General features: G+C 44.0%; 1 pseudogene; it reads right to left on the bottom strand.

The window, feature by feature from the left end:
- Window positions 1–2,793: 2,793 nt before the first annotated feature.
- Window positions 2,794–27,285, bottom strand: part of LOC130866220 (proteasome subunit beta type-5-like) — an 80,465-nt pseudogene continuing 55,973 nt past the window's right edge.

Raw genomic sequence — 27,285 nt, 5'->3', positions numbered from 1 at the left:
TCCCACTATGGCCAAGAACATGGGGTTGACCAGACTCCTGGGCTGAGCTCTTAGCGTCATCCCAGCCTGCCACGGATCAGTTCTGAAGGCAGCACAGCATGGCAGAGCAAGACAGGGAAAGCCAGGTCTCCTTCATCACAACACCTACAAGCTGCAGAACCAATCAAATCTGGAGTCTCTGTAGCTCCGGTTTTCTTGTTTTAAATAAATGCACTTATTTGTTGAAAGTGGGTGGAGTTTGCATGTGGCGAATCTGGACCTGATTTTGCTTATTAGATATCTGTGAGTTCCCGGATAGGGGAGGAGGGAAATCTAAACAAGGACCAACCGGAACCCTGGAAAATGGAAATAACCAACTGCTGGTCAGGAAGAGAAGAGTGGCAATGTGGGCTCCTGAGGTACTGTCTGGGCTGGAAAAGGAAAAGGACTCTGTCCTGTCACCGAGAGGAACAGGATGGTGGCTGAAGGCCAGCCAGGCTGCTGGTGCCCTTGCCAAGAAGGCTGAAGTTCAGGAAAGTGCTCCAGCAGGAACTGGCGCCTGCCTGAACACGGGTCAGGAAGCTAGGCAGAAGCCAAGGCGTGGGGTTATGAGAAGGAGCACAAAAGTTACAGAGAGGGGCTCACGGGAGGAAGAGAAGTGCAGAGCGAGGCAACAGTACATCTCTGGAGGCTTAGATTAGGTAGGGAGTAAGGGCATGGCTTCGGGGATCGTACAAAGCTGAGGTAGAATGGCCCCAGATGTGAGAACGTTGGAGGTTTCCAGCATCTGCCACGGATCCAGCTGAGAAACGGAGGAAGCATTCTTTTCTGGAGAAGCCTTAGCCCGTTTTCTTGGCAGTGTTTGTAGAATTGCTTAGTTTTCTGCTAAACTCTTAACAGAAGCATCATCCCCTCTGGCCACCACATCTGTATTGTAATCTCTGGTCCAGAAATCCCCTGATGCCTGATCCTCTGAGAAGGGTTTGCTCCCCCTTCATTTGAGAAAAGTTACTTGCCTATCCGAGGCTTATCAGTTTGGGTCCAGTGTGGGAGACCTTTCATTTGCAGGGTGACTGCTATTACTCATTTGTCCCGTCTTTATTTTCTTTTCTCAGTCACTTAGTAAGTCATCTGTAGGTCGAGTCTTTGGACTCCTATAATTGGACTGTCTGGAGTAGGTGGCTTCACAAAGAGGGAAAACTGGTGTGGCAGCTGCATTCTCTGGGGGGACCTCAAAGCATTCGTTTCTCTCTGATTCAGCCAGGAAGCCAACGGCAGGAAATCTGTCTTCCTTCAGACTCTGCGACTGCTGATGCTATGAAGAATGATTTCAGTTTGTTCAGTGGGCTGAGTTCTGTGGCAGTCTCAGCATCAGAGTGGTCAGTGATGATGTGAAATAGAAGAAGATATCTCTGAGAGTGAAGTGACCGAGCTTCATTCCTCCTAACAAGGTTCAGCTTGTTTCTCTCGCGCCTTGATTCAGTGTGATGCTCCAGAAAGCAGATGGAGGAAATCCTTTTCTGCAATGCAAAAAGCAACCCCGGGGCTGGAGAGATGAGGTTCTCTGTTCTGGCAGAGGGTTCTGCTTTGGTTCTCAGCATCCGCATCACAGCCACCTGACACTTCAGTTGCAGGGGATCTGACACCCTCTTCTGGCCTCTGTGGGCACTCACAGATATGCTCAGCTCATAAACATGCAAACACATACACACACACACACAATAAAGCACATCATTTTTTTAAAGTACCATCACAAAGTCATAAGATAAACACAAAATTAGAAAACATTCAGTTCACTTAATGAACAAGAGGAGACCTCTGTGTATAGAGTGTTCTCATAGATCAATAAGAAAAAGACCACCAGCCCAATGAAGAATGTGCGAAATAAAACTCATAGAAAAGAGGATGTATTTGTGAAGCATATTAAAAAATAGCTAGCTTTCTAATATTACAGGAATTGAGTTGATACAGGTAGCCATTTTTAATGTTCAACCTTCCTAACACTGCAACCCTTTACTACACTCATGTTGTGGTGACTACCCCAGCCATAAAATTATTTTCGTTGCTGCTTTTTAACTGTAAATTTGCTCCTGCTATGTATCGTAATGTAAATATCTGATATGTGGTCTCTGTGAAAGAGTTGGTTGACCCCCAAAGGGGTTGAGACCCATTATTGTTGGGTAATAAGGAAGTCAGGAGCGCACAAACATAACATTGGTCCCCTCACACATTGCTAGTGGAATAATAACTCTGTATAACTTTATGAAAGGTTATTTTTGGAATTAGCCATCAAAATTGCAAATAATCTTTAATGCTTCACCTTATGAAAGTCAGTGGCAGGAATTTATACTATAGGCTTATTTATATAGAGAGACTGAAATGCGCACAGCGTTACAGTAACAGCAGAGGATGGAAAGCGATGTAAACACTCGTCAACAGGATTAGTAGCTAAATTAGGGCACCCTATACAATGAAGTATGATAGAGTCATAAAATGACAAGACTCATTGAAATAGCATCAAGATATTTTTATTAAGTTAAACAAACAAACAAACAAAAACTAGGGTGCAGAAAATGAAGCAACAAAAGAGTGGAGTATTTCTTTTTCTTTTCTTTTTTTTGAAGTTGAAAAGTAGTGTAATTTTAGCATCCAAGAGAGTAAAACAAACAGCTAATGCATCAGGAGCCCATCAACTGTGAACACACTACAAAAGGTGTTGAGATAACTGTGGGCTTCACTGTGGAATGAGTGCTATTATTTATTGTAACCTATAGGAACCCCCAGAGGGGTGCAGACAGCCACATCTGCTCTCCTTCAGAGGACAGGCATACTATACTTGTCGTGTAAGTCAGCAGCATTGTCACTGGATCCAGCCATCCTCCCTTCCGTGGTAGAGGTTGACTGAACCTCCAGAGTACGCATCTCTGTAGGTGACTTGGTAGGTGGCTCGGCGGGCCAGATCATGAGTAGCCTCGATCCATGACTCCCTAAAAATACATAGAGCCAGAACCCACTGAGAAGGCATTTCCAGAGATCCGGGTCCCTTCACTGTCTACATAGTACAGACTGGGGCCTCTCTTATCCCAGCCACAGATCGTGGTGCCCACGGACAGCACCATGCTTTTGTACTGATACACCATGTTAGCAAGAAGCTTGGAGGCTGCGGCGACAGAGATGCGTTCCTTATTTCTATGCTCATAGATTCAACATTGCCAAGCCAACAACGGTCCCAGAAGCTGCAGTCGGCTGCACTCCCACCCAAGGTGTCCAGAAGGTAAGGGTTGATCACTTTCTTCACTGTCTGGGAGGCAATGTAAGCACCTGCTGTGACCTGGGAATCAGCTGCAACAATGACTCTGTGGCGAAACTTGAAGGCCAGGATGGTGGTTCCATGAAGCATTTCTATCCTTGGCTCCTCTGGGACACCCCAGCTGGGCGCGGCCAGGCTCAGCCCATCACCAGGACTCCCCGGACCCAGGTCCAGCAGATTTGCACCACCTCCAAGTCCAAAAAACCCTGGGCCGCTATAACACGCTAGCCAGTGGCATCTCTAGTAAGGGCAACAGGAAGTAAGAGTGGAATATTTCTATATGCGAACTATTCAAAGAAGATGGCCAAGGGGTTGATGGTGTCTGGATGTAGGGTAGCAGAGTGGGATCTGTGTGTTTCCCTTTACCTCCCCTCAAGAAGTGCATTGCTAATCCAAGTCAGTCAACAATTTTTTAAATAATAAAAATGTTTTGACACATTCTGTCTGAAAAGATACAAATTCATCCTCTCTATGCCCTTACTTGCCCTTTTTTTTCTGCCTGTTTTATTGTTGACTTTAGTGGCTACATTTCTTCTTCAGGCTGCATGTCTTTTTGCTTCTAATCTTGTTTTCCCTTTTGACCATTCTATAGGTGTGCAGTAGCAACCCTTCCGTCTTCATGTGGCCACCCAGATCTCTTCAATGTGTCAGGTTGGAGGTGTTCACCCTTTAATCCCTGACCCAGCACCTCATCCCTAGGAGGAGAAAAGGGTCATAGTTGACAGTTCAGCAGGTGGCTTGTTATCTATTTGTGGGGTATGAGCAGGCATCAGCAACCTATGTCATGCATGTTGACAATGGTGTCTGATGTCATTTTAGGAGCTGGAATTGTGAGGATGTGTGACACAGACATGGAGCAGCAAGAAGAATTGATGAGTTGGCTTCAAATCTTTACAACTTACTGGGCATATGATTTAGGTAAGTTTTCCTAGTGTAGCATCCCTATAAAATGGTGGGTATAATAATAGATGTGTCTTAGTTTCTTCTTGTGGAACTAGATATGGAGTTGGGCACATGGCCACTGACATTTCCTGGTCATTCTTGTTGCTGCGTGTTGGCAAAGGTGAGCAGAAGTCTTGTTTGTGTTACATTTGGCTCTGGGACATGAGACCCTTCCATGGCCCTTGCTTTGACGATGAGTTAGGGTTGAGAGCAGCACCTGCCCATGGAGATGAGAGCAAGATCACTGGTCTAACACAGTAATCCCTGGGAAGCAGCAGGGTCTAAATGACCAGAAAGAGCATAGTGACATGCCTGAGCATCCACCCTCAGGTCCACGAAAGAAGAATGAAGTCTGACCTTGTGTGATTATGGTTGGGTGTCACTGTTGTGGTTGTCCAGTCTTACCAGAGCCTAGAGGGCTTGGGTAATAAAGTATTACTGTGATTTAGATGCGATTCGCTCCCTCAGGGTGTTTGTGATGAGAGCTTGGTTTTCAGTGTGGTGATGTGCGACTCGGTGGAACCTTTAAGAGGTGGAGACTTCTGGAAGGTTACTAGGTCAATGAAGCATATATCCTTGGAAGAGATTAATTGTTCTCACGAAATCTCATGTTCCTCTTTAGCTTCCTGTTTCCCCATGTGATCTTTGCCTCATGCTTATGACAGTGTGATACCATCTGTCATGGGGATTCCCCAGAGCCGAGCCAATGCTAGAACTAAGCATGACATTGAACTTCCCAAGCAATGAGCTAGATAAAGCTTTATAAGCTGCCTAGCCGCAGGTATGCTGTTACAGTAACAGAAAATGGGCTTGCTGTATGCCAACCTTACAATCATTGGTAAACAATTGTAATGGGGGAAGGGTCGCTTGTTCATCCTGGCTACCCAGCCATGAAATAACCACTTAGAAAACCATATTATTTGCAATACTGTTTGGCCAATAGCTTAAGTGTATTTCTGGCTAAACTCATATCCTAAACTAACCTGTCCTGACCAGAGGGACACAAACAGGAGTATGAACCTTGAAGGGAGAGGAATGAAAGGAGCAAGAGACACGAGAAACAGACAGCAAGTCTGTATTCTGATCAAGCTGCCAACTTTATTTTTTCTCAGGAGCATTATATAGCAAAAAGGCAGGGGGAGGGTAGGATATTGGAATGTCAGGTCTGGAGACATCCCTAGCTTATAGGAAGAGATAAGGAAATGCTGAGTGTCTGTAAATGTTTACAAGGGAAGTGCTAATTACTTCTGAGTCCTGGGGCCTGTTAAGTCTGCTGGCATTCTTAACTCACAGGGGAAGATAAGGGTCCGGAACTTGCTCTACAGATGTGAATATCTTACTTAGTTTGTGGCTAAGTCTCTGTATGTCACCACGTGGCTGTGGCTTACAGCAAAAGTTCCCAGTGTCTGTCTCAGGTGGGAGATCCATGGCTTCTCCTAACTCTACCTTCCTCCCCCTGTGATATAGGCCAAGCCAGTTTTCTTTATTTATTAACCAATAAAATCAACACATAGACAGAAGGACCTCCCACACCAAACAATATTACTTTTAGCTCCCATGTAAGAGAAAATTTAAGGATCAAGAGTAAAACTCTAGGATCACTTGATTCAATGGTTAGCGACATCTTCAAAGAATCTGTTTCTCCTTATTCCTTTGCTTTGCTTTTCATGAAATTAGCTTCAACTTAGAGCTTATTCAACCCTAAAGGTGAAAAAATGGCTTGCCACACCTTCCAGGAGGGTGAGGGAGACTTACTTCCATTATCCCCAGAAGACTGATTGGTCTATTTTGTGATCATTGCTTCCTGTAATTACAATTGGAAAAGAGGATAATACTGAGCAGCATTTATCCTGACCCTCGCACAAAAATCAGTGTAGCTCTCACAGATTGTGTATGTGGGGGAGACTGTGATGTTTTAATAAAAATTGAAATTGATATCAGGAAAGCATACCCTATACAGGGGACGAGGGGATTGTTTGAAGGATTAAGTGGAATGAAATAACATAAACGGGCTCTGCACAATGCTGGTAAGTAGCAGGTAGTGATCATCACTCACTTGTTCTTCCTTGTTGGATTTAGTCAGCTGAGCTGTGTTATGGCTCTAGAGATCTCTCCTCTCGATGTCTCAAGGCTTTGCCTTTGCAGGATGAGTAAAACAGTGATGTGGGAGTGTCATATATCAATCTGTTGATTTCATTGGTTAATTAATAAAGAAACGGCTTGGCCTGATAGGTTAGAACATAGGTGGGTGGAGTAAACAGAACAGAATGCTGGGAAGAAGGGAAGTTAGGCAGACGCCATGCCTCCCCTCTCCAGAGCAGATGCAATGAAGCTCCGTCCCAAGACGGACGTAGGCTAGAATCTTCCTGGTAAGTCACCATCTCGTGGTGCTACACACATTAATAGAAATGGGCCAAGCAGTGTTTAAATGAATACAGTTTCTGTGTAATTATTTCGGAGGATAAGCTAGCTGGCGACCAGGAGCCGGGTGACAGGAATGCAGCCCGCAGCTCCTCTCTACAAAACAGGATTGAGATGTGAATACAGAAGTCACCTCTCAATTCAAGATTCGTCTCACCCACAGCAGTTGTTCATGTGTGTGACCCTTACTCTCAGCCTCCAGGAGATTGGATGAAAGAAGGCTGACCCCAGCTTTCCAAAAGCTCACTTCCTTAGTCATAGAGCTCCATGGGCCATTCGCTCTTTAATCATTCAAAGTTTAGTGGTCCAAAGGGGCTGCCTGCAAAGGATTTCATGTTTCCCAGGTAGCTTCACACATGATGTTTGTAGTCAAGAGATGAATTAGGGCTAGCACACTGGTGTTGCTGACTCCTTTCACTTGCTAGAAACTGTAGCAACCAATGAAAAGGCTTTGCACTTGAGCCTGAGCCCTCACGTTACTGTCATTATGATCTTACATAGATGATTTAATTCTTATACATGCAGTTGTGAATGTATGGCACATTTATGTGTTTATGTGTATGTGTGAATATGTGCACTCATGATGTGAGAGGTGATGTAATGGCTTAACAGAGTAAAGCCAAGCTAAAAGAGATATATATAGAAAGTAGGCAGAGTCAAAGAGAGGTCATGTAGCTGCCAAAGGAAAAAAACACGAGCTGCCAGTTAGAACATTGCCAGTAGGCCATGAATCTCGTGGTAAAATATAAAATAATAGAAATGGGTTAATTTAAGATTTAAGAGCTAATAAGCAAGCAATGATTTAAATAATATAATTTCTGTATGTTTATTGCAGGACCATGTGGGACAGATGCTTTCCCCCCAAAATTTGCACACTAATGTGGGCTGACTACAGCCACATAAAACCTGAGAATCTAGATATAAAAAACCCAAAGTTTATCCACATTTTTTATGGCTGGCAGTGTGCTGCAGCTCCCTTAAGAGAGATCTTCCTTAGGCCGGGCGGTGGTGGCGCACGCCTTTAATCCCAGCACTCGGGAGGCAGAGGCAGGCGGATCTCTGTGAGTTTGAGGCCAGCCTGGTCTACAAGAGCTAGTTCCAGGACAGGAACCAAAAGCTACAGAGAAACCCTGTCTCGAAAATCAAAAAAAAAAAGAAAGAGAGAGAGGTCTTCCTCAAGATCTCCTGAGTAAACTGGGAGCATGGGGACTATGGGAGAGGGCTGAAGGGGAAGGGAGAGGCAGGGAGGAAAGCAAAGAAAAATATATAGCTCAATAAAAATCAATTAAAAAAAGAAAAAAGAAAAAGAAAAGAAAAAAAGAGAGGTCTTCCTGATTCAGCGATAGCAGCTCTCCCCCTCCAGGGTTTTGAAACAGCTGCTTCCTGAGGTGAGCTGTCAGCAAACTCTGACTCTTTCGGTAGGTCCCAGTTATGAAGCATTTAAATGGGTTTTGTGAGCATAGTGCTACAACTTGCGATATGGCAGCATAAACCCCTTTGTGTGCCTGAAAATGGGGCAATGTACATGGCTCTCAGAGACAGTGAATATGTCTCCACCATGTTGGACTGGGTGGAACCAACAGGCAGTGCCATGGAGTTAGTCCTAGCCATGCCTACTTAGCATTAAAAAAAAAGAAAAGGTGCTTCTGGTCAGAAAATAATTACGGATACACAATAAAGACAGATTCAGATAAAAAAAAAGACCTCTAAATGCGTCACAGTGTTAAATAAATGTATATAGGCTTGGGAGAAAGAAGAAAAAAGTATAGAGAGTTATAAAAAGAAGTAAATTGTTTTTAAAAATAAAACAAAGTCTTTAAAGAAACAGAGTACAATCATAGATTAAAAGGAGTAAAGAAAAATAAGCCATGTAAAGATGTACTATATACAGAGAGTTTGGATTATGTATATTATTGTGTTTTCTTTGAATTTTTGACTGTAGAGAGATATTTGATTCTGGAGCTTGCTAAGATAAACCAATATAAAGGTATCTTGACTTCAAAATTTGGGTCTAAGAATTTGTTACTTTGTAAAAGAGGTTCTTCTTTTGTTTCTACAGAGGATGAGAACCTGTGGATTGCTTCTAGACTAATGTGGTTTGGTGGACCAAGACACTCCAAAAGGTTACTGTGAACACCCCCAAGATTACTTTGCCCAACAAAAAGCAGGAAGCAGTTTGGAGAGAACTATACCCAAATTCCCAAATATTGTTCATAAATGTTTGTTTACATTTAAATGGGAATATGGTATAGGGATCAACACTTTGCATTGGTGTGGCTCTCAGTCTACTGATACAAATTTTAGGTCAGTTTTGTTATATGTATATTTCTGCTCTTGATTAAGGTATTGTGTTTGTTCAGTTCATTTAAAAATGTAATGTATAATTAAGAAATATAGGTTAATAGATAGTCATCTATAATAGTCAAGCTTGTAATCATGTTAGTTAGGTTTTCTAGATATATAGAGATATATTTCAGTTAGATAGGTATTCTTCAAATCTTTCAAAGACTAACAGACTATGTCATCTAAAATGTTTTAAGAACTTAGGACTTTTCATGACAGTGAGACACATCTGCTCCTGGCAGCACCAATGTGCTTCAAGAGGATGATAGGCATCAAAGAGTCTACTTATGGAGTTTGTTAGCCATTTGAGCAAGAAACTGCTCTTGCCTGGACTGCTTGATGTTATACTGTATGAACTGGACATGTAGGACCCACAGAAAAATGACTGCTGAACTTGCCTAAAGCTGAGACCATCCTTTGGGGTTCCTGCTCATAAAAGAGTCTGCCAGACATTCTGTAGGACACAGAAGAAAACAACAGATGAACTTTATCATTACAAGGCAGAACAGATCTTCAAATTTCCTGCTTCATGGAAAAGTCTGCCAGATACTATTTGGTCTGTAGGCTGAAGATGGATGCCCCAATGATACAGAAGAGCTCTGGGTGACTCTCCAGGTAGTGGGATGTCTCTGTCAATTCTAAAATTTTGAAAGTTGCTTACAATGCACTTCCTGTTTACTTAGGTAATAGTATATCCTTCAACTCTTTGATGGAGTTGAAGACTAGATAGTTATAGTTTTCCTTAGTTGTGATAAAAGACAAAGTAGATATAAATATTTTAACTATAATTCTTGCTTTATATTTTGTATATTATATTTGTATTTTATATAATTTATATAATTATAACTCTTGATTGATATAATTCTGTTTTGTTATATGTAATTTTACTATATTAAAGTTAAAACCTTCCTTTTTATTTAGACAGAAAAGGGGAGATGATGTATGCTGTGAATATGTTTTAGTGTCATTGGTTAATAAAGAAGTTGCTTTCAGCCGATGGCTTAACAGAGTAAAGCCAAGCTGAAAGAGATTTATGGAGAGAGTAGGCAGAGTCAAAGAAATGCCATGTAGCTGCCAGAGGAGAAAGACGTGAACCTCCAGCTGGAACCTTACTGGTAGGTCACAAGCCTCATAGTAAAATATAAAATAATAGAAATAGATTAATTTAAGATGTAAGAGCTAGCCAATAAGAAGCTAGAGCTAATAGGCCAAGCAGTGACCTAAATAATATAGTTTCTGTGTGTTTATTGTGGGACCAGGTGGGACAGAAGCCTCCACCAACTCACAAAGATGTCCACAGGTGTACACGAGTGTGGAGGCCAGGGGTCAGCATCAGGTATTTCTCTTTATGACTTCCCACCTCACTTTTTGAGACAAGGTCTCTTGCTGAGGCCAGAGCACGCTGATTGGCTAGTCTGGATGGCTAGGGAGCTCTGGGGATCCACCTGTCACTGTTGCAACCCCTTCCCCATTACTAGACTTCTTGACCTGTGCAGCCATTTCTAGCTTTCTATGTAGGTGCTGGATATCTGAACTCCTATCCTCACCACTATTCTGTCTTCCCAGCCCCAGGAATTTAATTGTTTATGCATCAAGTTTCTCATCTGTAAATTTGTTCTTGAGTCTGCTACCAAGTGTTTATGGATCTTGTGAATTTCAAGGATATGATATCCTTGAGAGTGCTTTGGCAATGGAAAATAAATCTTAAGTAAAAGGGCTTAGCCAACAGAAGACTACAAGTGGATTGTGTTTCTTTGCATTTAACTTGGGGTGTATGAGAGAAGACTGACCAGGAGTGAACAGGTCACATGGGTGCTTCTTGCTTATGACAGCAGACATAACTGATTGCCCATGTTCACTAGTTACTGGTATTTTGAGGTAGCTAATTCGATCCTTTTAATAAGTCTATAAAAGTTATGGTGCTGGCTTTCCAAATGAAGAAGCTGAGCAGAATGGTTAAGCAGCTGGACCCATGCCATGCACTGGAGAAGTGACTGTCCAGGATTTGACCGTTCTATCCATTCACCCTCAAGGCAATGGAGACAGAAGAGCAGGAGGTTATTCAGTAAAATAGTGACCACCCAGGTTGGAGCGGTTCATGAATCAAGGAAACCTTCACCTGGGAGCTTGTCATCTCTCTCATTTGCCTAGTCATCCTTCTAATCCACACACATTCACGGGGAGCCTCCCGTGTAATGGGAGCTATGCTCGATGTAGAATAAACCAATAAATAAAGCCAAGTCCCCGAAGGGCTCAGGAAATAACTGTACGGCAGAGTGGCTTGTCAGACATCTCGTTTATCCTCAGCTCAGTCCTGTTAGGAAAATTGCTCCTATTGCCTGGCCGCTATTAAGGTTTTAAACATTATTGTTCTGCAGAAACGATCTGCTTACACAGCTTCCTGCTGGAGAATGGCACAGGTCCATAATAGCCAAAGATCGTCTACCCAATGATTTCATTTCAGTGCAACCACACAGTGGCTCTGAAATGGCAATAATTGCCAATGTTCTTGTTGTCTGACTGCCGCTATGGAGACAGTGGGGCTTTAAGAGGCCATTCAGTAAGAGTGCAGACGAACTAATTTTTAATTTTCTCTGAATGACTCTCAAAGTGAACATCAAATTCAGAGCTCATAAAGGACTGAAAGACCTTCTGTGATAAAATGTACATCTTTAACGACAAAGAGAGATGGAGCTATGGAACAATTCTGAAAGCCAAAGGTGGGGTGCCTTCTTAAGTGTTCTGAGTGTGTGTTTAGACAATGAGTGTCATGAGACCTAAAATGAAATCAGTCACTGAAATGATGCTTGCATCTGAATTTAAGCAAAGTGATACCTCTTTACCTTGCCAAGAATTGTGAGAATAACTATCTGAACATCACACTCCTCTATACCAGCGTTGTTTGATCTCAGTTTTTCCCGGGGGATAGGGGATAATGACACATGCTTTGTTAAGAACCTGCTAAAGATCAGACAAACTGTCTGCTTTGTTCGTTTAACACAAGCCAAGACCTTGCAAGTGAAGCTGCAAAGCGCCTCTCTCTCCTCACATACACATTCATCAACTGTTTTCAAAGGCACTGCTCCATACCAGGTGTGCTCCGAGTGCTGAGATACAGCAATGATCAAACATGCAAATCTTGTTGACCCATGGTTATTGCGTGCACTCATGCACACACGTGTGGGCATGCGTGTGCTGGCTAGTGCTGTTAATCTTGGCAGATTCTAGAATCACCATGGGACACGGGCCTTTGGGTATCCCTGTGAAAGGCTGTCTTCTCAGGATAATTAGTGTAGGAAGACCCATCTTAATTACAGGTGGGACCATTCCCGGGACAGGGGACCCCGGTCTGTATGAAAAGGCATTGGGAGCACTAACATGCCCCCATTTGCGGCTCTCTTTCCCCTGAAAATGGATGCAATGTTACCAGCTTCTTCTAGAGTTTGCTATGACTTCCTCATCATAAAGGTCTGTACCTTGAACGGTGGGGGCAAAATAAACATGCTTTTGTCAGGGTACTTTTTCACAGCAACAGGAAAGGGACCAAGTCAGGTGGGGGTGGAACTAAACTAACAGTCATGGCACGCAGTAGTTTGGGGATGGTGCCAGGGCGGGGGGCGGGGAGTAATGGGAATAAGAGGGGTGAGTATATGTTGGTACACATTTGATTATGAGATAGTTTTTTGGGCTAGGAATGTGGTGCGGGTTAATGTCTCTGCTTCAAGTTTTCTTAGGAAATCACATTTGATGTGGAAGAGTTGGTAGGATCCAGGTGGCTTGCTGATGGGCAAAGAGAACTCAGTGCCTTGCTGACTGTTGGCTGGGTGGCTTCCACCAGCGCTAGCCCTGGTGATCTCTATATGGTCACGTGGTGTGATAGCTGGTGTCCCTCAGAGTTAGAAAGTAAGGAAGAAAATGAAAGAATGTACTTAGGATGGAAAACAGGATTCTTGGGATCTCATTTGCAAAGTAGCACACCATTATGGTTGTCTCATTTACTAGAAGCAACCCGCTCCATCTCATATTCATGATGACGTGAGAACCACGAGGGAGGGACTGTTGGGGATCATCTGAGATGGAATCCTGCTATAGTCAGTAAGCTCTTTAATGAGATGACATTTGACCAGATGCCTAAAAGGAAAGAGGAAGTATGAATGTGGCTGCCTGGGAAAAGAGTGTGTGTGGTCAAGGATGCAGCCAGTTCAATGACTCTTAGGAGAGCAGCCCAAGAGTTGGTCAGAGGCAGCACTGGAGGAGTCTGGGTGCACGCAAGTCAGTGTGGGAAGTTTGGATATTTTCTTTCAGTGAGATGTGAGGGCCTTGGGGTGGGGGATTGTTAGTAGAAGCATGGCCCTACTTGGCTTTTGCTTTAAAAGGAGAAGGGATTAGAGGAGTGTAAGTTAGGAGAAGTGGGGGTCTCTTGCAGCAACCCATCTGAGAGATGATAAGGAAAGGTCATAGCTGGAGTAAAGAGGAGTGGGTGGATTTTGGAAATACTTCCTCCAACAGTTAACAGGATGTGTGACGGTTTCTGTGTGGGTCGTACAGATACCAATAAGTCGGCAATGATACTTAGGCTTTGGTCTTGGCAAGTAGAACAGCACAACTGCCCTTTGCTAGCCTGGGAGACCCTGCTGGAGGACAAGCGCCGAGAAGACACGAATGAGAGGTTTTATGTGGGAGTATCCTAATAGATGTTGTTGGCCATGAAGGTCTCCCAAACCTCCTGGCCCCTGGAGATGATAGGTCTGTTCTTTTCTGCCTGCTTCGGTGGCAGGTCATCTGGGTGTCCCTGGAGCACAGACCTCTGTTTAGGAGGATCTGGAGACTGCTCCTTTCCAGCCCCTGGCTTCAGTTCTTGGAACAAAAAATCAGTAGAGAGTGTGGGAGGAATAGAAGCATCAGAAATGTAAGCCTGCATATATGCAGAAGACAGACCTCACAGGGCTTAGGGGGCAGCTGCCCCCTCTCTTTTCTTTCATCTCTCTTATAATATGTAAGGATGGATGCCTATGTCTTCTCTGCTGAAATAGCTGGCATCAAACTATGACATCACCCTCTGGAGTTTTACTGTACCTTGTAACCTCTGGGATCCTGATGTCAATGGAGGTTCTCTCTGCTTAGGGATTTTGCTGTGAACACAGAGTGGGGTAGGGCGGGATCTAATCTCATTAACAATGTTACCAATTCCTATCTTCCCTGTATGAAGCCTGGCTACTGCTTCCTCCCTAGTATACATAAGTGACGAGAGAAATTGGCCATGCTTTTCTTGATGGACTAACAAAGACTGCTGTTGGCCAAGGGTGGCCAACAATAATGGACCAAAGCTATACTCCAGCTACTCTCATGTGTATATGTACATACCAGTTTTGACTAAGGATGTAAAGGATGGAAGAGGCTGAAGAGGATTGTGAAAATGTTGCCTTGTGAGTGTATGGCTAAATACAAATTCTCCAAAATGACTGCAATGGGCCAAAGCTCTATTTGTAACCAGATAATGAGTGAACAAAAATAAACATAAGCTGGAAAACCCAGAAGTTCCCAGACAAACATTAGCAATAGTTCACCATCCTATAATCGTGTCCAGGAAAAACAATGTAAACGAGAGAAAGACTGAAGGGGTTCTTTGTGTGCAGTGAAGACAGAAAGCACTAGAAGTTCCAGAAGTCTGAGGACATAAGCAAGTGCAGGCTGCCCCACAAAGATGTCTTCACGAGAGCTGCAAGCGGCCAGCTGAGCAGCCCCACTGAACTATCCACATTGGGTGTGAGCACTGGGGGCCCAAACATGTAGGCAATGGATGGTAACATCACATGGGAGTCACTGGCGGACAGGTGTGCATCATTGTTTAGAGAAGGTGTGGGTGTTGACTGAAAGTCACTCTGTAATTCACCGTCTTTCTATAACTTTGGGCCATTTTTTTCTCCTGAAACACCTATTCCATCTTTTGGGAAAATTTCCAGAACAATCTGTGATCTCTGAGGTTGATCTTAGTATACCATTTAACAGTATTTGGTGTGCTGTGGGACAATGGTCTTTTACCCTGTCACTTGTATTATTTTTAATAAAATGCTGATTGGCCAGTAGCCAGGCAGGAAGTATAGATGGAGTGACCAGGCAGGAAGTAGAGGCGGGGCAACCAGAACAGGAGAATTCTGGGAAGAGGAAAGGGTCATTCTGCAGTTGTCACCTAGATACATAGGAAGCAAGATGCGAACGTCTCACTGATGGAAGGTACCAAGCCACATGGCTAACACAGACAAGGATTATGGGTTAAGATGTTGAAATTAGTTAATAAGAAGCCTGAGCTAATAGGCCAACCAGTTTATAATTAATGTAGACATTTGTGTAATTCTTTGGATCTGAACAGCTGTGGGACCGGGTGGGACAGAAACCTCTGCCAATGGTAGATAGTTTATACATACACACACGCACACACATACACGCACTTCAAAGAACAGCAACAACGAGCTCTTGCCATATGGGCAAGGTTGTCCTTGAACTCATGATCCTCCTACTTCACTGTCTTGAGTGCTGGGATTATAGGTGACCATTTCAAGTTTTAGTTTGCAATATGAACTGCATGTTTGCTTTATGTTTTCCACAGTTTAGCTCTGAACTCTCTTACAAAGGTGTATGTATTAAAGACTCAGTTCTCAGCCTGTTGGTTTTGGTACATGGTGGGACCTTTAGGAGAGTTTTTCAAGTTGATGTGAGTGTGTACTTGAAGGGGATTGTGGAAATCCAGAACCCCGCCTCTCTTTCTCTTTGTCTATTTCAGAGCGTCTTGCTATGTGGTCCAGGCTGGCCCTAGAACTCTCATTCTTCCTGCCTCGATTTCCTCAGTGCTACAAGTGCCACGCTCAGCTTTTCTCTTCCTCCCGTTTGCTAGTGGGCTGAGACTTCTGCCATGTGCTCCTGCCATGATGGTCTGCTACCCCGTAGGCTGAGGAACAACAAGGCTAATCTGTCATGGACTGGGACATCCAAAACTATGAACCAAGACAAACCTTCTCTCTTTGTAAGTTGATCATCTTGGTCTTTGTTACAGTGAAGGGATGCTGACAGTGTTTGGACCAAGTGCCAGTTGGATGCAAAATGCAAATCCGTGCAAACAATACACCATTTAACATTACATGGGTACCTAACAACCACAGAAAGGCAGGGCTAGGATGCTGGTTCTAACCAGTGGAAAGCTCTGAGATCTTGGAGTGATTTCTTTGCTTGATAATTACTCAGTGTATTTTTATATCAAATGAGTTCAACTGGTTTCTTTTAATAAGCTGAGTAATTAAAAACCACCACCTTGGACAAGCTATGGCACAGAGGGTAAAGTGTAAGACTGACTGCTGCGTTCAGCTCCCAGAGCCTCCGATGGAAGGGAAGTCTGACCCCCTCCAATCTCTCTCTCTCTCTCTCTCTCTCTCTCTCTCTCTCTCTCTCTCTCTCTCTCTCTCTCTGTCTCACACACACACACACACACACACGTGCAGGCGTGCAACAGCAACAATAACAACAAATCCACAATAAAAATAAGGAATAAAAAATGCTTCACAAATTCAGCCAGATATGGTGAGTTACGTTTAATAATTGTGAAACCTAGTTCTTGAAACGCTGACGCAGGGGGAAAAATACAAATTGAAGGCCAACCTGCTCTACCTATCAAGTTCCAGGCTAGCCTGGGCTATGAGTGAGAACATGTCCCACAACTCCGCAAAATGGGCTGGAGAAATGGATTAAGGACACTTAATTGGTCTGACAGAGGCCCTGGGTTCAGTTCCCAGCACCCACACTAGGGCTCACAAGCATTGGTAACTCCAGTTCCAAGGGACCCAGCACCGTCTTCTGATTCTATGAACATTAGGCACACATGTGGTACAAAGATGCACGTGCAGGCAGATCACCCATACAAATGAAAAAAAAATAAAGTCACAAAAACATATACAACCAAACAAAGAAAACCACAAAGTTCTAAAGTTTTTTTGTTGTTGTTTTGTTTTTTGTTTTGTTTTGTTTGTTTGTTTGTTTTGAGTAAGGTTTGGCAGCTATTTCCCAAATGTACTCTGTTCTCTTAAAAGATGTAGTCTTGGCACTGAGCTGACAGCAACGGGTGTGATGAATTCACAGCAGGTAGACCTGCATTTCAGTTTGGCGTTCCTGCCTCTTAGTCCTCAACCGCCTCGCCTTGTCACACTCCCACCCACCACGTTTCCCACTGCCCAAGGAACACACACACACACACACACACACACATGCATACACGCACACACGCATGCCCACACACACGCCCACACGCACGTGTGCGCATGTGCACAAACACCTCTCTCAAATAACACAGTAGACATAAGTTGATTTGCTCTTGAGGGCAGCTCTTAAATATAAAAGGCATAAGCAAAATCCAGGCACTATCGGCTAAATGTATGTTGTCTTTTTTTGTTCTCCCCAAACCTCCTTTTTCAGCTTCTGACCTCTGTAGTCCAGCACTTTCTCTAGATTCTGCACCTACCCAACACCTGATGCTTATTTCCCTCACCTTTGTGCCAGTTTTCAAGCCAGTGAGGGCGCCCCAGTCAAAGGATAGGAACATCTTTTTCTTCTTGGACCCTGCCCTGGCACTAATCTCATATTTACCACATGTTTTCCAAGATACCAGTGGCTAGCCTTTGGTTAACTTCTCTGTGTATCTCCCAGGCCCAGAGTTTCCTTCATTTCCCAGGGACAATACCACAAGGTGGGGATGAGATGATAGGGGACGAGGAGCTTAAAGCAACCCTTCCTGCTTCTCAGGAAGACCCCTCACTCAGCTTGCTGATGCCCGCAGGGGTGTGGAAAGCAGCTGCCTTTCCCATCAAGTCACACCTCAGTTTGGAAGCCTTCATGGTAGTGTCCCAATTTCTTGTGTATTTTTCCATCTCATGCCATTTTTTTTTGGTTGCAAGTAAATTCTTTGCCTGTAACTAACTAAAAAACAGCTGCAAGGAGCCCACATTGTACACTAGCACTCTCTCTCTCTCTCTCTCTCTCTCTCTCTCTCTCTCTCTCTCTCTAATTTATTAGAGAGTTATATTATAGGGTCTCAGAACATAGCCCCAAACTCAACAACCTTCCCCTCTACTTCAGCCTCCTGAGTGCTGGGATTCTAGGCATGTACCAACACACCTGGCTCTAGATGAAATCAATGTTCATCTAGCACCGATGCTGCCTGGCAGAGGGAAGAGGTGAAATGGCTTGGAAGAAGGATCTGGGTGAACTCTGAGCGTTGTCCTCGCTGGTAGGCTGCTGACATGAGTGCCTACTCAAAAGGCTACTGACTACTGAGTGCCCACTTACACGTGGGCGTTCTGTCCATTGTTTCCATATGCATGGCTGTGTTGCCTTCCCAGAGCAGCTCCAGGAGTTAGACACTGGTTATTACTAAGCCCATTTTATAGGGGAAGATGGTAGCCCCAGGGACATTAGTATCTCTTAAAACACATAAGGTAATTGGAGCACCTGAACTTTGGCTTATATTCTTTTTTGAAATATTGTTTTTAGCTCATATTCTTAACTACTCTGCTGCCCTACTCCCCAGATCACTTGCTGTGAATTCTATAGCTGCCATTTTGGAACCAGAAAATGTGAGGTCTTTCTCTGCTCTGCTGTTTAGAGTCAAACTGTGTCATCCCTTTGAGCCTCAGTCTTCTTGTCTGCAAAGGGCTATCACCTCTCTGCCATAGTCAGAAAGTCTGTGTTCCTCTCAGAGCCATCTGGTTGGAGTGTTTATTTCCATGGCAATGGTAGGCCATAAACACCCAGCCCTAGTGAGCAGGATGAACACTCCTGTAACAGGGCCCTGAGAAACCCTCACCTCCTCCTCTGTGTGAAGTTAGACTGAGATGAGAATGTGGGTCTTTATCACAAACAACATCTGCTGGTGCCTCCGTCTTGTATGAGAAACACAGTTCTGTTATTTAGAAGTGACTCATGCTATGATATATTGCTATAGCAGCTCAAGCTGACTGAGAGAGTACTCAATAGTACTGCAGTGAAGACAAAATGTACAAGACAGTGGTCTGGTCCCATTCTGCTTGTGTCTCTGTGGCCATCACATCGACAGCACCAGCTCCAGGCACAGCCCCAACCCTAACCCCACCCCCACCCCCCAGCCCCACCCCCAGCCCCACCCCCAACTCCAACCCCAACCTCACCCTCAGTCTCAGCCCCAGCCCCAGCTCCACCCCCAGCCCCACACTCAACCCCACCCCAGCCCCACCCTCAGCTCTACCCCGGCCTCAGGCCCAGCCTCCACAGCCAGTCGGTTCTCTGAAAGAAAGGGTGTTAAAGACCTTTACTCAGAGCTATTCTGTACCAGCCCGCTCCAGCTGGTGGTAAAGTCTTGGTGGTCCTGAGTGGCCTGCTGCTCTAAATCAGACACCAGCGCCGTGCCATTTGGGTTTTAAACGAAGAGCTGCCCTTTTTGTTTTTTTCTTCAAGGTTTGATTGCTTATTTGTTGCTCTTAAGGACTCTTATTTTTGTCTGGACTCAGACTTGTAGAAGCTCCCAGCGAGGACAGCCTCCGTGTCTTGGCAATCTGTTCCTGGTGTTTTTCTTTGGCTTCCTTCATTTCTTGCCCAAGAGTTTAGCATATTGTGAAGCCTCCTCACTTTTCTTAGTGCGTTGTTTGTTCAGAGCAGCGTGATGGCATCTGCCTGGAGGGCAGAACTAAATCTTGATGCTTTGGTCCTGGGCTTCTTACCTTCGGTGGTTCTCAGCGTGTGGGTTACAACCCCCCTTGAAGGTCCAATGGCTGTTTCACAGGGGTCACCTAAGACCATTAGGAAAAACAGATATTTGCATTATGACTCATAACATTAGTAAAATTATAGTTATGAAGAAGCATGAAAAAATTTTATGGTTTTGGAGGCCACCACAACATGAGGAACCGTATGAGGGTCACAGCTTTTGGAAGGTTGGGAATCTTAAACTTCAAAGGCTTTCTGAATGCTTGCAAAGTTCCTAATCCTACTGGCTCTTTCAGACCCAAACCACTGAGGAACAGTAGTGCCTGTCAGCCCAGGAATAGCCTTCTCTATCTCCTTTTGTCTTTTAACAACCAGGTCGGGCAACCTTGAAGAGGCTTACACATCCCCTTTCCATTTCCCCATCTTCCACTCTTCATCCAGAGCATCAGCAGCTACTGCTGTGGCCATGCAACAACACAGAGATTATTATGAATTATGAAAGCTTGGCCTTTAACTTAGGCTTGCTTCCAACTAACTCTTATAACTTAATTAACTCATATTTTTAAGTCTGGGTTCCGTCACATGGGTTAGTTACCTCTTCTCAGTATGGTGTCTGACTTTCTCCAAGTCTGCTGGCCAAATCCGCACACCTAGATTTCTCCTTCCCTTCCTCTCTCTCCTGGAAATCCCGCCTATCCTCTCCTGCCTAGCTATTGGCCATCCTGCTCTTTGTTAAACCAATCAGAAGGCGCCTTAAGCAGAGACACATATTTACAGTGTACACAAATAATACACATCTCATAGAAAGTACAAAGTTTGCCTTCATGTCCACTCCAATGGGTTTCTGACAGCGGTTGTTGGGAAGGAGATTTGTATGATTTGTAAGGGACATAATTACATATGAATTATCCACACTAATCTCATCCTTGTGCAGTTGCTGTAGGTCCTTCTTAGCACTTGCCTTGTTTCTCTGCAGAGGCAGCCTTCATTGCAGTGATGCACTGGGCCTGGTACCCCTGCCACTGAGTCCCTCTCTGCCCAGGGAGAGCTTCACAGTGTGTGGAGGTCCTTTATGTTGGCCCCCTTACCGTCTCTGAATGACACTGACTATGATCTTCTTAAGAGGGTGCTGTGCTGGTGTGTGTCATTCTGAGGGGTGTAGAGTCCCTGCCTAGGCCACCGATCGTTCATCATCATGATGAACCTGTGTCTGCCCCTGTCCCCTGTATCTTTCACATTGCTTGTATCCTGGACTTGTTTACCGAGTTCTTAGCTGTCAAATGTGCATTTTTACAAGTGTCTGCCTTGGCATAATTTTAGAATAATGTTGTAAGCCTCTGGTAACACAAAGTGACCATGAATATTTGTACACTTCAGATGTGGCAGGAGCTAAAACTTTATTGAAATATAATTCCCATGCCATACATGCCACTCATATAGAAGGTAATTGCCTTACAAGGTTGTATAACCGCCACCATAGTCAGCTCTGGAATGTCACCATACCACCTTCCCCTTCAAATCTTTATTTTCCGCAGTCATCTCTCATTTCTCCTAGCCCCATTCCCCCAGAAATCCATGTTCTGCCTATGATTGCCTACCGAAGTCATCTTCTGCACAGGGATACTGTGTGGCCTTTTGTAACCAACATCTTTCATTTAGCATGAATTTAAGGTTCATCCATAGTCTAACCTGTGTCAGTATTTTATTTTTTCAATGCCAAGTGATTTTCACACTTTTCTACTTGTAACCAAATAATTGATTCAGCTTCTTGTGTTCCTACAAGCTGTCAAGAGACTCAACTTCAGTCTTTTTACTGCTCTGTATGTGTGTTGGGACTCCCAAGCAGAGCTGCAATTTCGGAGAGCCAGGAAGGCATTAGTCTATCCACATGGGATATGACATGCCTCTGTTCCCCTTTATGAGGTTCTTTAATTGTCAACCTTATGCTGTTTTTCTAACTGAAGCTTTAATTTAATTGATCTTAATCAATTAAAAAATCAGGAGTCAAATATTGGGGTAAGAATCTGAAAACTCAGAGAACTTGGAGCAGCCGCCAGTTGCTTCCTAGCTCCCTTCTTCCTCCATCCAAAAGGCTGAGATCCTCTCTCAGCCATCTTCCCACTTCCTGTCCTCTCTCTACAGTTCTCCAAACCTCTATGGTTAGACCTGCCCTCTGACTCCAAGCAAGCTTCATTTGTCACATCACAATCAAAATATCACACAACAGCTAATCTCTGGAATATGGGAACTACTGTGGTTGGGGTACCCAGGGCTAACATTCTACTGGGAATTTTTTTTTTTTTTAAGCTCAGGTATGGTGTCAAAGTCCTCTAATCCCAGCATTTGGAAGACAGAGGTAGGCAGATCTCTGAGTTAAAGGCCAGCCTGCTCTATGAGCAAGTTCCAGGACAGCCAGGGCTACACAGAAAAACTTTGTCTCGAAAACTAGGGTGTGGGGGGGGCAGTTGGGGGTGGGGGGGAGTATGGATGCATGCAAGTATGCATGCATACACTAGAACCTGCAACTTGCTGCCAGTGAGTCCAAGCTGGTTGGTCAGTGAGCCCCAGTAATCCTCCTGTCTTTGGGTCCCCATTACTGGGACTATGAACACACAATGTGTGTCACAATGCCAAGCTTTTATGTGACTGCTGGTGACTGAAGTCAGGTCCTTGGGCGTCTCTCCAGCTGCTAACATGTCACTGCCTGGTGCAGCAGCGGCAGCATCTCTGAGGTCCTGCTATGTCCTTGGGTCTATGAGAGAATACAGAAGACCCTGGATTCTGATTCTTCCATCAACTCAGAATTTATTGTAGAAAAGGGGTATTCCTCCCTCAAGTTGAACTGGAGTCTACTGTTATTTTAGTCTTCTGAAAATAAAAGACAGGGATTTCCATCCCAAATTCTCCAGAGTGAGAACACATTTCAAGAGGAAAAAACAGATGGGGAAATATGTTAATGCAAAAAAAATTATCTTGCCTTGGAGTTCATTTCTCATCATTCAGATCTTGGCCATAGTGTAGAACATTTTCTATCTATCTGTCTGTCTGTCTGTCTGTCTGTCTGTCTACCTATCTATCTATCTATCTATCTATCTATCTATCTATCTATCTATCTATCTATCTATCTATCTATCTACATATTTTAATTCTTTCCTGAATCACAGATATCTGTCACTCTTCTCTGGTGCCTTTAAAATTCTCATTAATGTGTGACTGAGAAGGCAAAATAAATTCTTGCAGACACATTTGCATTTGCTCTTGTGCAATATATTGGTTTTGTTGAAGTATACGGAGGGAATCTGGAGTCACAGGGGTGTTTTAGAAAGGGCATACTTGTTGACTGAGGTTTCTGTCATGCCTGGTTTCCTCAGCTTTTAAGTCCCAAAGAAATCACACAGAGGTCTACATTAATTATAAACTGATTGGCCTAGTATCTCAGGCTTCTTATAACTTATATTAGCCCATAATTCCTGTCTGTGTTAGCCACGTTGTTTGGTACCTTTTTCAGCGAGGCAGTCACATCTTGCTTGCTCTGTGTCTGGCTTCCTCTTTGTCTGGGTGCTACTGCAGACTGAAACTTGGCTCTTCCCAGAGTTCTTATTGCCCCACCTCTACTTCCTGCCTGGTTGCCCCACCTATTGCTTCCTGCCTGGCTACTGGCCAATCAGCATTTATTAAAAATACAAGTGACAGGGTACAAACCATTGTCCCACTCACATTCTGTGTTAATGACCCCATGGTGATTCTGTCTGCTATCCAGACCTCAGCCAGATGTAGTTTCACAAACACAGGTCTTTGTTTGTTTTGTAGTGACAAACTTACCCAGTTTATTTTCAAACCAATGCCTGATAAATTGGAACTAGATTTCTTTAAAACAAAAATAATATTTCATGCTGCGACGTAAATCACAACACAATTATTTTCCCCAGGAACAACTATAATACTTTTTTCTGCAGGAGAAGTTCTTTAGTCACACTTCCCAGATTGTCACACAAGGACGTGGTAAAGAGCCGTACTGGCATGTTGAGATTTAGTGAAATGGATGATTGAATGCTTCATCAGGAACATGCTTTAGTAAGTCTGTATGTAGGAAAATGCTCGGGTTGATGAATACAGTCCCCTTAAACCACTTTCCCTTCTCTGTCTCAGCAGGGTCTTGCTATATAGTCCAGGCAGACCTGAAGTTCATGATCTTCCTGCCTCAGCATCACAGAAGTGTGTTACAGCAGAAATGCTTTCTTTCGTCTTCTCCTTACTTCTCTCTTCCTTTCTGTCACTCACTTATCGTCAACACAACGGTGAAAAATACATTATCCTTCAGTTATAGTTTGGGGTCATTGCCGCTCCTTGAGTTAAGGAGTGGACATTTTGACCTAGTATTGCTTTTTGCTATCAGTAAATGTCCAATACAGTGAGAAAGGCAAATTATGTCTTTAATATTATTGTGAATAATTTTGTTTTCATAGACTTCCTAAAACTGTTCCCAGGACATTGTAGGCCGCCCGCAGGAAGGAAGACAGAGGAAATGAAAGACTCCAGGAGATGAGAGTGACATATTGATAAGACAATGTGTCCTACAAGTGTCCTGGCATGTGCCCATTGTCCTCCTCTTTTGTCCTGACCACCCATGGTGCAACTAGAAGCCTTTGGGAGCCCCTGACACTGAACAGGCATCTTCCTTTGCTCTGCCACCAGCTCCTGTAGATTGTTTCTGCCTTTCTTGCAACTGTAATGATTTGGTAATGAAAACACTAGCATCTGCTTCAGAATGCTGAATAAAGCCTCTAGAAATATGGCTGACCAGAAGTAGATGTGCTCCTGCTTATGGTCTGAAAGCATCTCTTGGTGGGGCTATATTAGTTACCTTGAACATCTTTCCTCTACTTTACTTTCTTTGACTTGAAACTGGAAAGTTGGGGGAAGTTCCTGATGTTTTAGGTTGGCCATGGGAACAGCCTGCAGGGCAGCCTGCCCTAAGCCCTGCCATGGGCAAACTTGTATGGAATCTTTAGAATGAGACTCCCTTCTAAACTCCTGAGGGCTTGTGTGTATAAAAGCATGGCACACGTCAGCCTGAACTGAGTGTCCAATTCATTGCCATGATCCTCCATTGAGGCCAAAGACTCTGTGGAGAGAAAAAACCACTTACTGGGAGAATGAGTAACCAGTGGGACTAAATGTATTTGGAGAGTTCTGAGTCAACCATGCTAGAATAAGCTTTTATTCACATATAAAATAGTTGGTGTTTTGTAGATTTTAGAGGAATTGTTTCAGAACCATAAGCTTTGACAGGCTCCTAATTGTGTCCAAGACTGGTTGTGGTCTTCAGAAGTTTATCTGCTTATTAAAAAACATTATTGACAAAGGGCCTTTAATGAGCCAATGTTGTTCTAGACCTGGGGATGGAGGAGTGAATAAAATAGATGCAGCCCGTGTATTCATGAAGATTCTAGTCTAAAAGAAAAAAATGACAAAATTGTAAGCAATAGCTAATTTTACATAGAAGAATGTGCGAAGGAAACAGCACAGCGTGCTGAGACCATGACAAACGAGAAGGAGCCAGGAGGCTGGGGAGCAGATGATCTGATTCAGAGATGCAGGAAGCCCAGGGACAAGGTGGAAACGCTTGCAGCACCGGTTTTGAAGAACAGAGTGAGGGTGACGTGGATGATTGCAGTGAACTGATGGTGAGATCGGAAGCTTTGGGACTTCGAAGCCATGTGCGGTATCTTTGTCTCATTGGGATACTGTGGCAAAATAATCATGAACGAGGTGGCTTAAGCTACAGGCTTTTATTTTTCTTAGTTCTCGAGGCTGGAGGCTCAAAAAGAGTCTCTGATGAGAACTTTCTTCCTGGCTTATAAATGGAGGCCACTGTATACACACATGGTAGACAGAGGGAGAGGTTAGGGGCCAGGTAGAGGGACAGGGAAGGGAGAGGGGAGGGGTGGAGGAGAGAAAAAATTAACATTTAATGATTTCTTTCTTCTACCTTCTTCTTCCTTCTTCCTCCTCCTACTCCTTCCTCTTTCTTCTTTTTTTTTCTTCTTTCCACTCCTCCTTTTTATTATTCTGTTTGAGATAGTGTTTCTTACAACCAATGCTGGCCTCAAATTCCCTGTGTAGTCAAGTGTGACCTTGAACTTCTAATCTTCTTGACTCTACATCTCAAGTGCCAGGATTACTTGTGCACACCACCACCCCTGGGTTTGGTGTCTCTTGGACTCTTCATTCATCCCCTAACTGAGACCTAATTAATTATTAACCCAAATGCCCATCTCCAAATAGGCCCATCCTGGAGTTTCAAATTCTGGGGACAAAACATTCAGTCTGTAGCAGCCGGACATCTGGATTATATCTTAAAGAAGACAGGAAACAACCGGAAGGGTTACAGCAGGGCATAACACAACATGGCGTGAGTTTTGACATGACTCTGCAAGTGTTGTGTGGGATTGGTTGGAGGGGGAAATGACAGCAACGAGGTACAATTGAGAGGCAATGGCAGTGGGCTGGGATAGGAGGACAGATATGAAGAGAAGAAACATTTGAAGGTGTAGTTTAGCGGTACAATAAAAATTAAGGCATTGGAGATGAGACTCATCTCGCCTCTGTTCCAGAATGAACAACAAAAGCAGAGGCTAAATTATCTATGATGAGAGAGGGATACATGTGATATGGATGGAGGGCAGGCAGTCATCAGACACTCTTCAACCGAGAAAATCAAAACTGTTGTTTTGTATGTTGTGCCATGAGCAACGGTGTTCAGCTGTGAAGAACCAGAACCTAGCAAACCATATCATGAGCAAGCAAGCTATTTGATTAATCATTTTCTGCTCAAAAATCTTTCCAAAGGTAGTCCTAGCTAGGATGGCAGCCTATGGATGGCGCCGAGATCCCAAGAGTTTCACTTCTCCTTGGCTCTTCTTCCTGTGTCTTTCACTTTCTTTAATGTGATATGAATGCAACCTCAACAGCATCAGCACTCAAGGTTAAAGATGGGATAGGAGAAGAAGGGAAGGGAAATGTATGTGTCAGGAAAGTAGAAGCTTTGCCAGAAACTCTAAAAGCACATGGACCAGAATTACGTGTGTACAATGCTGGAACCAAGGAGGCTTGGGTTTTGGTTGGACACATTGGCCCACTAGACAAAGCTGGGGAAGAGTTGAGTGGACATTGTGGATCCAGGCAACCAGCAGTGTCTTCAAGGAAGCATTCAGTTTCCTGGTGAACATCCCAATAGCAAGTCATTCGAGGTTAGAAAGACAGGCATCAAGTTTGGAGGAAGAGTAGAAGCAAGACCAGAGCTTGGCTGTGCTCATCACTGCCGCAGAACGCCTGGCAAGAACAGTGTAAAGAAGTGTGGTGGCTCATCTTCACTGTCAACTCGACAGGATTCAGAATCGCCATGGAAACAAACCTCTGGGCATAGACAGCAAGGAGTAGGTTAACTCAGGCGAAATGTAGGCAGCACAGTTCCACAGGTGGAGGTCCTGGACTGAGTAAAGGGTGCGGCCAAGTCAAGCATGAGCATGTGCCACTCTCTGCTTCCTGACTGTGACTGCAATGTG

This window comes from Chionomys nivalis, chromosome 25 (assembly GCF_950005125.1).
Source record: "Chionomys nivalis chromosome 25, mChiNiv1.1, whole genome shotgun sequence".
Classification (NCBI taxonomy): domain Eukaryota; kingdom Metazoa; phylum Chordata; class Mammalia; order Rodentia; family Cricetidae; genus Chionomys; species Chionomys nivalis.
This window is presented reverse-complemented; position numbering and strand designations above follow the sequence as displayed.